This window comes from Xenopus laevis, chromosome 2S (assembly GCF_017654675.1).
Source record: "Xenopus laevis strain J_2021 chromosome 2S, Xenopus_laevis_v10.1, whole genome shotgun sequence".
In the NCBI taxonomy this organism is placed as follows: Eukaryota; Metazoa; Chordata; class Amphibia; order Anura; family Pipidae; genus Xenopus; species Xenopus laevis.
Window position 1 is genome coordinate 18,157,835 of NC_054374.1, and position 14,666 is coordinate 18,172,500.

The 14,666-nt window shown below is 42.2% G+C and overlaps 1 pseudogene; it reads right to left on the bottom strand.

The window, feature by feature from the left end:
* Nucleotides 1-323: 323 nt before the first annotated feature.
* LOC108709221 overlaps nt 324-14,666 on the bottom strand; it is a 25,408-nt pseudogene continuing 11,065 nt past the window's right edge.

The following is a 14,666-nucleotide window of genomic DNA, read 5'->3' on the forward strand; positions in this document are numbered from 1 at the left end:
CCAGGCAGGCCTGTAAAATACCAGCCAGGTGGCAACCCTAAATGAGGGGAATATGTACTTAATATGAATAAGCCTTTGTAATGGGGGAAGCAAGTCATAACGGTGCCTGCGGGCAAGACTGTTGTTTAGGATCCCTTTAATGCCACTTTTAACAGTGTGGCATAGGCTTAAAGGAATTGTTCAGTATAAAAACAAAAACTTGCTAAATGGATAGGCTTTGTAAAATAAAAAAAAAATGTTTCTAATATAGTAAGTCAGGCAATAATGTAATGTATAAAGGCTGGAGTGACTGGATGTCTAACATAATAGCCAGAACACTACTTCCTGCTTTGCAGCTCTCTTGGCTTCCACTGATTGGTTACCAGGCAGTAACCAATCAGTGACTTGAGGGTCATATAGCCACTGACTAACACAGAATTAGAGAGCTGAAAAGTTCTGTACACAGTCACTCCAGCCTTTATACATTACATATTTGGCTAACTATATTAGAAACTTTTTTATTTTGCACATATGATCTATTTACCCAGTTTTTATTTTTACACTGAGCTGTTCCTATAAAAGACAATGGAAGCAAGAGTCCTTTGTGCATGTGATGCCAGAGACATGTCTGTGATTACTTATCCAGCAGATGATAAACTGTGATTTGCACGGATCTCTCTCTATAAAGCAGGAGCCAGAGTATTTAGCAAGCTTTGCAGCCTGTCAGTAAGGTTGGTCTTCTGTCCAGCGACAAACTTGGCTGGGAGCTTGTGGTTCAGCAGCTGCTCCTTTGAAATGTAACCGATCATTTTACCCAGCGACTTCAGCGCAGCTCATGTGGGAAGTCTCCGAAGCCTTGTACTCTTCTGCGGGAGGAAAGACCGACAGGGAAAATGATTGCAGTACAGGAATTCCAAAGTCATTCTCTCTGGGTTTATAGATTTCTTGTGTGACAGACAGAAACTTAAAACGGAGAATAGATTTACATTATGTAAGTCTTGTTGCTCTATTTAATGATATGGAAACCAAATACAGTTTTGGTGTCACACTCCCTTCCCAGAGACTATTATCCACTGTTACTATAGACACCATCTCTCCCTACTATACCTGCTATCCCACAGTCACACTCCCTTCCCAGAGACTATTATCCCTGTTACTATAGGCACCATCTCTCCTACTATACCTGCTATCCCACAGTCACACTCCCTTCCCAGAGACTATAGAATACAGTCCAGAGACTATTATTGTACACATCCTCTCCCTACTATACCTGCTATCCACCACACTCCCTTCCAGAGACTATTATCCACTGTTACTATAGGCACCATCTCCCTACTATACCTGACAGTCACACTCCCTTCCCAGAGACTATTATCCACTGTTACTATAGGCACCATCTCTCCCTACTATACCTGCTATTCCACAGTCACACTTCCTTCCCAGAGACTATTATCCCACCACCATCTCTCCTACTATACCTGCTATCCCACAGTCAACACTCCCTTCCCAGAGACTATTATCCACTGTTACTATAGCACCACCTCTCCCTACTATACCTGCTATCCCACAGTCACACTCCCTTCCCAGAGACTATTATCCACTGTTACTATAGGCACCATCTCTCCCTACTATACCTGCTATCCCACAGTCACACTCCCTTCCCAGAGACTATTATCCCACTGTTACTATAGGCACCATCTCTCCCTACTATACCTGCTATCCCACAGTCACACTCCCTTCCCAGAGACTATTATCCACTGTTTACTATAGGGGCACCATCTCTCCCTACTATACCTGCTATCCCACAGTCACACTCCCTTCCCAGAGACTATTATCCACTGTTACTATAGCACCATCGTCTCCCCTACTATACCTGCTATCCCACAGTCACACTCCCTTCCCAGAGACTATTATCCACTGTTACTATAGACACCATCTCTCCCTACTATACCTGCTATCCCACAGTCACACTCCCTTCCCAGAGACTATTATCCACTGTTACTATAGGCACCATCTCTCCCTACTATACCTGCGTATCCCACAGTCACACTCCCTTCCCAGAGACTATTATCCCACTGTTACTATAGGCACCATCTCTCCCTACTATACCTGCTATCCCACAGTCACACTCCCTTCCCAGAGACTATTATCCACTGTTACTATAGGCACCATCTCTCCCTACTATACCTGCTATCCCACAGTCACACTCCCTTCCCAGAGACTATTATCCACTGTTACTATAGGCACCATCTCTCCCTACTATACCTGCTATCCCACAGTCACACTCCCTTCCCAGAGACTATTATCCACTGTTACTATAGACACCATCTCTCCCTACTATACCTGCTATCCCACAGTCACACTCCCTTCCCAGAGACTATTATCCACTGTTACTATAGGCACCATCTCTCCCTACTATACCTGCTATCCCACAGTCACACTCCCTTCCCAGAGACTATTATCCCACTGTTACTATAGACACCATCTCTCCCTACTATACCTGCTATCCCACAGTCACACTCCCTTCCCAGAGACTATTATCCACTGTTACTATAGGCACCATCTCTCCCTACTATACCTGCTATCCCACAGTCACACTCCCTTCCCAGAGACTATTATCCCACTGTTACTATAGGCACCATCTCTCCCTACTATACCTGCTATCCCACAGTCACACTCCCTTCCCAGAGACTATTATCCACTGTAACTATAGGCACCATCTCTCCCTACTATACCTGCTATCCCACAGTCACACTCCCTTCCCAGAGACTATTATCCACTGTTACTATAGGCACCATCTCTCCCTACTATACCTGCTATCCCACAGTCACACTCCCTTCCCAGAGACTATTATCCCACTGTTACTATAGGCACCATCTCTCCCTACTATACCTGCTATCCCACAGTCACACTCCCTTCCCAGAGACTATTATCCACTGTTACTATAGACACCATCTCTCCCTACTATACCTGCTATCCCACAGTCACACTCCCTTCCCAGAGACTATTATCCACTGTTACTATAGGCACCATCTCTCCCTACTATACCTGCTATCCACAGTCACACTCCCTTCCCAGAGACTATTATCCCACTGTTACTATAGACACCATCTCTCCCTACTATACCTGCTATCCCACAGTCACACTCCCTTCCCAGAGACTATTATCCACTGTTACTATAGGCACCACCTCTCCCTACTATACCTGCTATCCCACAGTCACACTCCCTTCCCAGAGACTATTATCCACTGTTACTATAGGCACCATCTCTCCCTACTATACCTGCTATCCCACAGTCACACTCCCTTCCCAGAGACTATTATCCCACTGTTACTATAGGCACCATCTCTCCCTACTATACCTGCTATCCCACAGTCACACTCCCTTCCCAGAGACTATTATCCACTGTACTATAGGCACCATCTCTCCCTACTATACCTGCTATCCCACAGTCACACTCCCTTCCCAGAGACTATTATCCCACTGTTACTATAGGCACCATCTCTCCCTACTATACCTGCTATCCCACAGTCACACTCCCTTCCCAGAGACTATTATCCACTGTTACTATAGGCACCACCTCTCCCTACTATACCTGCTATCCCACAGTCACACTCCCTTCCCAGAGACTATTATCCACTGTTACTATAGGCACCATCTCTCCCTACTATACCTGCTATCCCACAGTCACACTCCCTTCCCAGAGACTATTATCCCACTGTTACTATAGGCACCATCTCTCCCTACTATACCTGCTATCCCACAGTCACACTCCCTTCCCAGAGACTATTATCCACTGTTACTATAGGCACCATCTCTCGCCTACTATACCTGCTATCCCACAGTCACACTCCCTTCCCAGAGACTATTATCCCACTGTTACTATAGGCACCATCTCTCCCTACTATACTGCTATCCCACAGTCACACTCCCTTCCCAGAGACTATTATCCACTGTTACTATAGACACCATCTCTCCCTACTATACCTGCTATCCCACAGTCACACTCCCTTCCCAGAGACTATTATCCCAACTGATACTATAGGCACCATCTATCCCTACTATACCTGCTATCCCACAGTCACACTCCCTTCCCAGAGACTATTATCCACTGTTACTATAGGCACCATCTCTCCCTACTATACCTGCTATCCCACAGTCACACTCCCTTCCCAGAGACTATTATCCCACTGATACTATAGACACCATCTCTCCCTACTATACCTGCTATCCCACAGTCACACTCCCTTCCCAGAGACTATTATCCCAACTGATACTATAGGCACCATCTTCCCTAGTAACATATCATTCCTCAAGCACAAACAGTTACTCGACTGCTCCATGTGTTCTACGTAAGCACATAATTATTATTATATCAAGGAACTAGTGTAAAGAACACATGAGAATGCATATCTATATATACACACATTACCTGCTATGCTCACCAACATGGGCAACATTAGGCTGTGAATTCCTTCAGAGAAGAATTCTATCCACTCAGAGATAAGGTTGGCAGGAAAAATGGCTGCTTTTGTTGACAGACTGGAAATAGTGAGAGATTTTTGTGGCCAAGTCACAGCTCACACAAGCAAACAGTGGGACGGGAGAAATATGATAAGCAGCGGAGCTTTCACAAGCACTCTGAAAAGAGATATAAATGTAGAAACACAGTAAGTGAAATCAACCCTGGATCATGTAGAATATTATAAGAAAGAAGAGCAATGTCTAATTGGCCAGCCATTAGCTGTTCTTGGGTTGCAGCTTCTAATACTGGGGAATGCAAGAGATTATGATATTACTGCTCTTTTAAAGAGACTGGGGAAACACAATTTTGAAGGTGTGGAGGTTAAAAAGCAACAGGTAAAATCTGCATCAGATATAGTACCCGAAAGCAACCTATAAGATGCTTGCTTTCATTATACTATCTGCACTAAACCAGTTAAAGCTGCGTGTTGACTTACTGATTGGAGTTCTGAACTATTGTAAAAGTTGTGTATAGTAAATGAAATACTGAAACTACATATTAAAGTTTAAATGTTTCAGCCGAGTCCTGATAAGTGCAGTGCTTATTCTCTCCCCACAAACACACACATATATATATTTGCACACACCAAGCTACACAATACTTACATTTACAGACAGGTGTATGGATAACTGTACATGGAAGCCGAAAGGATGCTGTGAAGTTTACAGACTCTGCATCATATGAATGACAACAGCGCCCCCATGTGGAATTTCGGTTTATCTACATGGTTATTTTTAGGTTGCACAGGTTTCCTCCTGGTACTCTGGTTTCCCTCCCACACTACAAACAGGTACAGGCAAGGCAACTGGCTCTTGATATAACTGACCGTAGTGTAAGTGAATATGAGAAGGACCTTAGATCTCTGTAAAACACCAAGTAATGTGTCAGACAGCTGCTAGAATACTTGAGTCCAACAGAGGGGGATGCAAATGTAGCCCTAAGCCATTTGCTGCCGCTGCTCTAAATGAAAAACAATTAAAAAGAAGTCTAAGGCATGAGAGTATGCCTTTAACAGCAAAATGGTTTGGATAAGGCTAACTCCCCTCTATAGTGCGGGTGTGTGTATAGGTTTTTGCTTTAGTTTTTAATTTGTACTTGATTTATAAGAAACGGCACAAAAATTCCCAAAGACTGCTTTAAATTCCAAAGGTTTCTGTTAAGATTAGCTGTCAATTAAAACGCAATGTTTGCCCCTGAACAGGTAGTACATGTATGTTGGGTGGATGATCCGGACCTTTATGCCATGGATAAAAAACTGTTCATTAATTGAGATGGTTTGTAATGTAATCTGCAGATGCACTGTGTTGTGTTGGTAAGTAAACATGTGCATCGGCAAATAAAGTGAAGAAGAGTTGTAGCTCCTGGTCAGTGTATGGCCACTTTTAAGCTGGCCATAGATGTTGAGATTTTTAAAAGATCCGATCCTCATCGCGAGACCACGATTTTCGATCGTACGAATTGACCATCAACTAAAAAGACCAATTTGTCAGCTTCCTGCTTGGCCCTGCAAACATACATAGATTGCACTGGGATTGACAAAGATTTTTTGACCTGGCCGATCAATTTCCTGACAGATGTCGGCCAAAAAATAATAATAATTTCGAAGGATTGGTCAGACTTCCCTAAAATCGGTCGTTCGGCAAGAAGAATCGTCGTGTCTATGGGGAGCTTTAGTCTCAATGAATGACTGGCTGCCTGCTGTCTATTGAAGAAGGGGGGGGGAATGACAAGGCAGCTTCCAACTCACAGGTATGCACACAGGGTTTATTAAATACAAAATGTGTTTCACCATTAGGCTTCCTCCAAGAGCTTGACTGCGGAAGTGCAAGACTAAGAAGCGGAGACATGCGTAGTGGACCCTGAAAGAAGCTAAGCGACTTACAGAATTACTACGGGGACTGTCTTTCATTTTAAACGCGGTTTTATGGAAAACATTTTGACATCAGAAGATCGCAAGCGGCTACTGAATGCTTACATTTGATCAATGCAATTTCCCACTTGTGTTTTGTGAGTATAATCGACCAGCAGAATTACCGTTATTCCTAGTGTGGGTGTTAACTTTACCCAAGTCTCTCTCATTTTACACCTAATCACTGCAAGTTTGATGCAATTAGGGATGCACCGAATCCACTATTTTGGATTTCGGCCAAACACCCGAATCCTTCGCGAGAGATTCGGACGAATACCGAACCAAATTCTAATTTGCATATGCAAATTAGGGGTGGGAAAATATTTTTACTTCCAAGTTTTGTGACAAAAAGTCACGCGATTTCCCTCCCCGCCCCTAATTTACATATGTAAATTAGGATTTGGTTCAGCCAGGCTGAAGGATTTGGCCGAATACGAATCCTGCTGAAAAAGGCTGAATCCCGAATCCTGGATTCGGTGCATCCCTAGATGTAATACTTTTGTCATTCACTCTTTTATAGTTACTATATCAGTTTACTAAAGGAGAACTAAAGCCTAACTAAAAAAAGTAGCTAGAAATGTTGTACATTATGTTTTGTGCTTCTGCACCAGCCCAAGGCAACCACAGCCCTTTAGAAGTAAAGATCTGTGTCTCCAAAGATGCCCCAGTAGCTCCCCATCTTCTTTTCTGCTGATTCACTGCACATGCTCTGTGCTGCTATCACTTACAGAGCTTAGGGAGCCACTCACAATATACAGTACACATAGAATAGAAATGTCACAATATTAGGCTGATTAGTAATTAATACAGGTAATTACTAGATGGCAGCACAGAAACCAGTGCAATTAGCATCAGAATTTAATAATCAGTCCTGTAGCATCAGTTTATATTACAGACCAACCTCATTTTCTGCTGGATAATTAGTGACGAGCCCTAAGCTTAGCTTCTCAACAGCCAATCAGAGCCCACTGAGCATGTGAGTGTCACAGACACTTTCTAAGATGGTGACCCCCTGTGACAAGTTTGAAGTCCTGGATCATTGCTGCTATTGACAAGCTAAAACTTTAGCCTGGTGCAATAGGTTCAGTATATAAAATGTCATTTTTAACCATATTAATTTTTTAAGTTTAGTTCTCCTTTAAGCGTTTTTGAAAATGATGGGTGTCTATATTTTCCCCCTCAACAACTGTTTGTTTTTGAGGTGTACAGTGATCCTCATTGGAAACTGTTTGTTGATGGTAGAAGAGAGCCTTATAGATCGCTGGACTGGGGGTACACTGGGTTTCAGATTCATTTCATTTATTAAATGCACTGCCTGGGTAATAGTGGCTCAAGCTGAAACATATGTCTTCCAAGAGCTTGATGCGGTCCTTTTAATCTTGATACAGCAGAACAGAATAAAATGTTAAAGTCTATGAACTGATAAGAGTGGATGCTGTGGCTAGTACTTCAAATGAAAGAAACAAACAAAAAACCCCAGTCACATTCCAGCTCAGCAGTTTTAAAGGAATTCTGCACAACTATTTGTCGCCTCACCTCGAGCCAAGCCAGCATGGAGCACACAATGAAGTCCCAATCAACGTCCACCGAATATGACACAGGAGATGCCAAATATTTTAGAAGAAGAGAAAGAAACCTGATCATTTCCACATTGAGGCCAATCAGGCGCTGGCTGGATTCCTGCAAATTACTGTAAAAATTGAAGGAGCAAAACTTGTGGATGAGCCCTAAAGGTGCATAGACCATACGGAACCTTTCAAAATTCTAGGCCATACAAAGTGTACTTTTAAGAACAAACACTCCTCACACTGGTATGTGCTATTGACTAGTCTATTAATTATAAAGTAGCAGCTTGTTCCTCAGCCTGGTACCTTAAATATGTAAATAGCAAGCCACCCGCAAACGCTGGAAATTTTTTACCATGCTTTTATCATTTAAAGCAGGCAAATCCAACATGCAAACCTCCTGGTGTAGTGGTTCTACAATGGCCATCATCCAATAGTTATCTAAAGGTTGTCAGGGGTTCTGCGGGTTGTAGTTTAACAAGTGACTGGCCCATCACAAAAATGGTGGAAGTGAGACGGTCTAGGTCTCTTTGGAAGGGGATTAAAAGGGCGGTAGGTTCTTGCATGGCATACAAATGCTGCAATAGTTTGTACTTTCAGCAACTCTATGGGCCACTGTTCTTCCAGCTGCCCAGCTTCCAAATCTTACTGGTCTAGTATCTGCTACCCAGACCAGCACAGGTGGAGCACACAATATCATTCCTGAGCTGGGCACAAAGCAGGTGAGGGAGTGAGAGAAAGCGAACTGAAAAAGGGGCAATATCTTTAACAGTGGAGTGCTATGTCCGGAAGCACCCATACTATCTTTGTGCATGATGACAGGGCTTTAAATTTCACCGATGCCACTCAAGTGTAAAAACTTACAAAGCAAGGAGCACTCGAAAAAAAGCAGTGGGAGCAAAACCACTAGCAGTGTCGGAGGGTCGGCTTCGCGAAAGTTCGCAGGGCTGAGGGCGGCTTTGAGGGGCTTTTAGAGTTAAATATTTAGTGTGCAGCACCACTTTGATATGGACACTTTCCTATGTTTTTTATAGGAACGTGTCAGTATCACTTTTAAAGGGATCCTGTCATCGGAACACATGTTTTTTCAAAACGCACCAGTTAATAGTGCTACTCCAGCAGACCTCTGCACTGAAATCCATTTCTCAAAAGAGCAAACATTTTTTTTTTAAATTCAATTTTGAAATCTGACATGGGGCTAGACATTTTGTCAATTTCCCAGCTGCCCCTGGTCATGTGACTTGTGCCTGCACTTTAGGAGAGAAATGCTTTCTGGCAGGCTGCTGTCTTTCCTTCTCAATGTAACTGAAGGAGTCTCAGTGGGACATGGGTTTTTACTATTGAGTGTTGTTCTTAGATCTACCAGGCAGCTGTTATCTTGTGTTAGGGAGCTGCTATCTGGTTACCTTCCCATTGTTCTTTTGTTTGGCTGCGGGGGGGGGGGGAGTGATATCACTCCAACTTGCAGTACAGCAGTAAAGAGTGATTGAAGTTTGTCAGAGCACAAGTCACATGACTTGGGGCAGCTGGGAAATTGACAATTTCAAAATTGAATATAAAAAAATCCATTTGCTCTTTTGAGAAATGGATTTCAGTGCAGCCGTCTGCTGGAGTAGCACTATTAACTGGTGCGTTTTGAAAAAACGTGTTCCGATGACAGGATCCCTTTTAAGTCCCCAATGGCCCCCCTCCACTGGTCCCCATCCCTTCCTCCTCTCTGCACCTGAATTCTGTCCCCTCTGCAAATAGCGACCGCACAGAGCTCATGAACGCAGCAGAGCTCATGGGCTCCATTTTCTTCTCTTTGGTAATCTTCATGAAGTGAGCGGCGTAATGGTGCACGCACAGTTGGAGCAATCTTACAGTTCACGACAACTGCGCATGCGCCGAAAGAGCTGGAAATTGCCAAAGGGGAGGAAGAAAAGACGAAGATTACCGAAGAGAAGAAGATGGCGCCCGTGAGCTCTGCTGCGCTCACTCTGCGTATGTGGTCACTATATCTAGAGAGTACAGAATTCAGGGGTAAGACTGTGCAGGGGGAGGCAGGGAGGGGGGCCAGTGGGGACTTATGACCATGGGGCGTTTAGTTCTCCTTTAACAAATAAGTCAACTTTTTCGTTCTACTGCACATGCATCTGCCCCAGGAAATTTTAAGAAAGAAGACGATCACTCCGTGGTGCTCGCTGGAAGAACCCCCGGACTGGTGCAGTTTTCTCCTGATAGGAGCACTGGCCTGGGGTGTAAGGTAAGTACAGTATATATATAACAACTTTGGGGTGCCGAACCTTTGGCACCACCAATTAAATAGGCCTTTCCTTCTCTTATAAGGAATGAAGTTCAATGAACTACAGGGGGCTAAATCTTTAAGATGACGTCACTTCTAAACTTATACTGTTTTGGGGGTTGCTTGACATTTTGGATGGTCCTTGACTCGTTTCCAATAAATGGGATTTTGTAGTAAACTTGGGTGGCATTTAAGATGAACAGAAATGCAATGGCTCTTTTATTGGCTACTGCAAGCACGCACCTGCTAAAGAGAAATATATGCTCCAGGTCATTTTTCCATGATAACATTACTTTTAGAACTCCAGGGAAGATTTCCTGGCACAGATCGGATTCGGATCCCTAGCAGGAGTTGATTATTGCAAGGTACCCAAATTCTCCTGCAGCAGCAGAGAATCAATTCATCGTTATAGCGCAGAATCAATTGCACAGCAAAGAAACAATGGAGTTTCTGTGACTTTGTGCAATTAAAAAATAATCTACGTTAGGTGGAACTAAAGAATGACCACTCATATATTTTTTGAAACACGTATGCTGCTTTCACTAACCATCTGTGCAGGACACGGCTGAGGCAGTGCAAATCATGAGTCGGGCAGTGCACTGAATAACAAGTTCTTCTTTTTCCACTTTCTGCATGAAGGGAGCCAAGCTCTGAATGGAGCAGGAAAATATCTATTGCAGAAAGGAGGAACACGCTGTAATTTTAATGGAACATACAGAAGGCATGGTCACTTTCTAGTTTCTGGTAGTAGTCCAATAAGAAGCCCTTCTGAATAATGAACTGCTCCTTATTTCACAGCTAAACAGGCTGCAGCTGTGGGAAGGGGTTTGTTTATACAGAGGGCTTCTCAGTAAACTATTCAGATGTTGCCTTGTTCAGTGCAAGAAATAACCAAACTCATAAATATTTCCTAACAAGAGGCACATACTATGTTTAGCATAAGTCCTATTAATTTAAACAATGCTGAAAAGGTTTTTTTTCTGCCCTTTAGGGTAAGGGGCATGCTTGTGTTTTGAGCCACATGAGCATGAATTGTTTTATAAAAAGATATTGGAAGAACGAGTGGCACATATTGAAGGACAGGATTTGAACAACTGATTGACACACACTTTAGAGCAACAAAGGTTGACTAAAAATAAGATCAACTACAAATACAGATATGGGACCTAAATTAAAAGGAAATGATCGGTCGTCAGATATATGTAATTGATTGAAGGAGGGGATCTGACTTCTGTCAGGATTTATAGTTTTGTGCAAAAGAAAACAAGGAAAGTATCCCCTTTCAATCAAAAAAAAACACACAGGATTAATGTTTATCCCCTGTGTCTTTCAGTATTTGACTGGACCCTTCAATCCCGTGGCTCTGTCTATCTTTATTTCCCACTCAATAAATAATCCTACAAAGTGCAAGTGCTTAATTTACATAAATTAATTGGTTTACCTCAATTGAGGCTATTAAAAATTAATTTATAAAGTGATTTAGTGCTTAAATAAGGTGAGGCTAAAATTCAAATTAATTTTCAATTAATTGCTATATATAATTTATAATTCATTGCCAGTCCATTTTGCATTTGTGAATATTGGATTATTGAAAATCAATTACACTTCCAATATTGAGTGCTAAAGTGCCAAAAAGCTTATAATTATTTCTCTCTTAATTCAAATATAATACAAAAATGAATAGCTCTGATTCCATGAGAAAGTAGGAAAAGGAAATTGAAGATGGGTGGAGAAGTACCGTGTAATCTAGCTGATTATTTGACTAACTGAGGGACCCCTCAAAGAGGGAGAAGTCAGTGCTTCTGGGACTGTGGTCTCAAAATTATTCTTATCTAGCTGTGTTGAAGAGCTACTTTTCTAGAAAACCACAAATCCCAGGGCACTTATAGTGAAAACAGTTGAAGAGAATCTCCTTAGTCAGAGCTAAAAGGAGGAGCGCCACTGTCACTATCCAGGAAATTTATTTAAAAAGAACCCCCCTAAGGTTTTATCTAAAAATGGTATCAACCGTTTGTGTAAAAGGTAACAAGCGACATCGTTTCACGAATTGCTTTTTCAAAGGCTGTGTGTGCTGCCATAGATGCCAAATATTTATAATCTTTCCAACGTGCGCCCACGTCATCGCGCACGCTTTTGCTCAGCGCAGACGTCTTTGCGTACTGATGCGTTCCGTGTTTGCCCCACTATGGTCATATGGAGACATATCCATCTTGCTGTATTAAACTAAAATCTGAGTAATGGCAGCAGTTCATTGTGTCCAGCGCTTCTCTTACGGATAAATCTGTTAGAAGTTAAGGACCAAAGTAAGCCATTTTCCTTGGACCTAGAAAAGAAATAGATCAATACCAATTGTTTAAGGGGAGATATCTACCACCATTCAACATGAGTCCAGTCAATAGGACCAATACAATGAAGAATAAAACGCCAACATTAAAAGACCACAGTGCCTGAACATAGATTATATCCGGTTGTCTCTTCTTTATATAACTGTAAACCCAAGATACTGCTGGGGGGGTCTTTTATTTCACCTCTTTTTAAATCCAACCCTTTTGGTTCTTGAGGGTAGAAAACAGCAAGGGTAAAAACAAAATAATGATCCATTATTGAAGCCCCTAGGTGATATGAAGTTTGTCTGTATTATAAAGACAAGGCAAGAGGAATATAATGGCTGAAAGCACTGCTCATACTGACCTGTACAGGAGTTCCAATAGTCCAGGAAGATGTATAATAAGATCCATTATTTTATCGTGGGAGACATCCAGTGAGCAAAGCATTTCACAACACTCCACAATAAGCGCGGGTGGCTTCTTCAGCTCCACTGCAAAGAATACAGAATTTCTGTTACTCCAATAAATATATTGTCTAAATCAAACATAAATTGTCGACGAGATGCCTCTTCTACCTCTGCAGCAGCCTGCAGCTTTTCTCCCAACCCCTGGTGAGCCTACCATACCTTTTACTGCTTGGATCCGTATGTTTGAAAATTACATTATTGCTGCTGACCAAGGGGAGATTTCTGCTACTAGAAAGCCTGCTTTACTTATTCACTGCCTGGGAGCAGAGGGACAGCGTATATTCTATACATTACCATTAAGCTAATGAGACTTATGAAACTGCACTTACTGCTATAAAGAACTTTTTCGTGCCAAGAGTAAATGTGGTTGCTGAAAGATATAAATTCTGCCAACTTGGACAACGTAATTGCGAATCCACAGAACAATATGTAGCTTTGAGAGAGCTGGTTGTTACCTGTGAGTTTGGGAATCTAACAGATGAAATGCTAAGAGAATAGTGGGAAAAACAAACTCACATTGCATTAAAGAGAGTCTGCTCCTAGAGCAGCATTCAACCCTTGCAAAGGCTATTACAGTTGCTAGCCAAATTGAAAGAGCAGTGGCAGAGGCTAAAACTCTCAGTCAGGGAACTGATGGGAATGTACAGACTGTGAATCCAGCACTGTGGCCTAATAATGCACAGTCACAGGCAAAATACTCGGCTACCAAAACATAACACCAACTCATTTGGATTAAGAGCAGGCCATATCCATCTGCCAATCCAATATACTGTTAACAGTCAGCACTGGAAAGGAAAGTCTTTTATTAAAAGCCTTTATCGAAATATGGGCTCTGACCTGGGCACCATATTAGACGGACATTGGTCCTTTTTCAAGTAGCCCATGAAGGCAGCACTTACGTCTGTACACAGTGGCACATATGGTGCCCCAGAGCATGCATTTACTGTCCATGCATTTAGCTTAATAGACACACAAGAACGAAGACGAAAAAAGAAATCCAAATGTAAGTCTGGCTTAAATGCAGGTTGTTAGTAAACTAACATACTGGCAGTGGGAAGAGATACAGAAATGTTGTTGCCTAAATAATTTTTTACTTAACAGTCACTTTAAAAAGTCTATTGCTCTAATGTTATTTTTTCTGCCAAAGACAAAAAAAAACTGGCATCAAACAGCTTTTTTTGCCCATAAAATGATGTCATGATGACAAAAATGATGTCCTACTGGCCTAGTAAAAAAAAAACGTGTTGTACTTGGAAATAAACTTACAGGTTTTTAGATATTAAAGTAAATTTTTTCTGATGCAGAATGCAGGTTCCCCCAATTAAAGATCATGATAAGCATGTACATTTGTTCCAGGTATATCCAGAATATCCATTCTCACCCACTGCCCTCCAGAATGGACCCCCTGCTATAAAGGTGGCCATGCACGAGCATATTAAAGCTGCCGATATCGGTCCTTTAGACTGATTCAGCAGCTTATCTGACCATGTGTGGGGACTTCCAACAGGTTCCCCCGATCTATATCAGGCCAAAAATCGGGCAGATATTGATCGGGTAAATTTGATTTTTTTCTTCGATCCGGGACTGCATAGGTTAGTTGATGTGGCCCT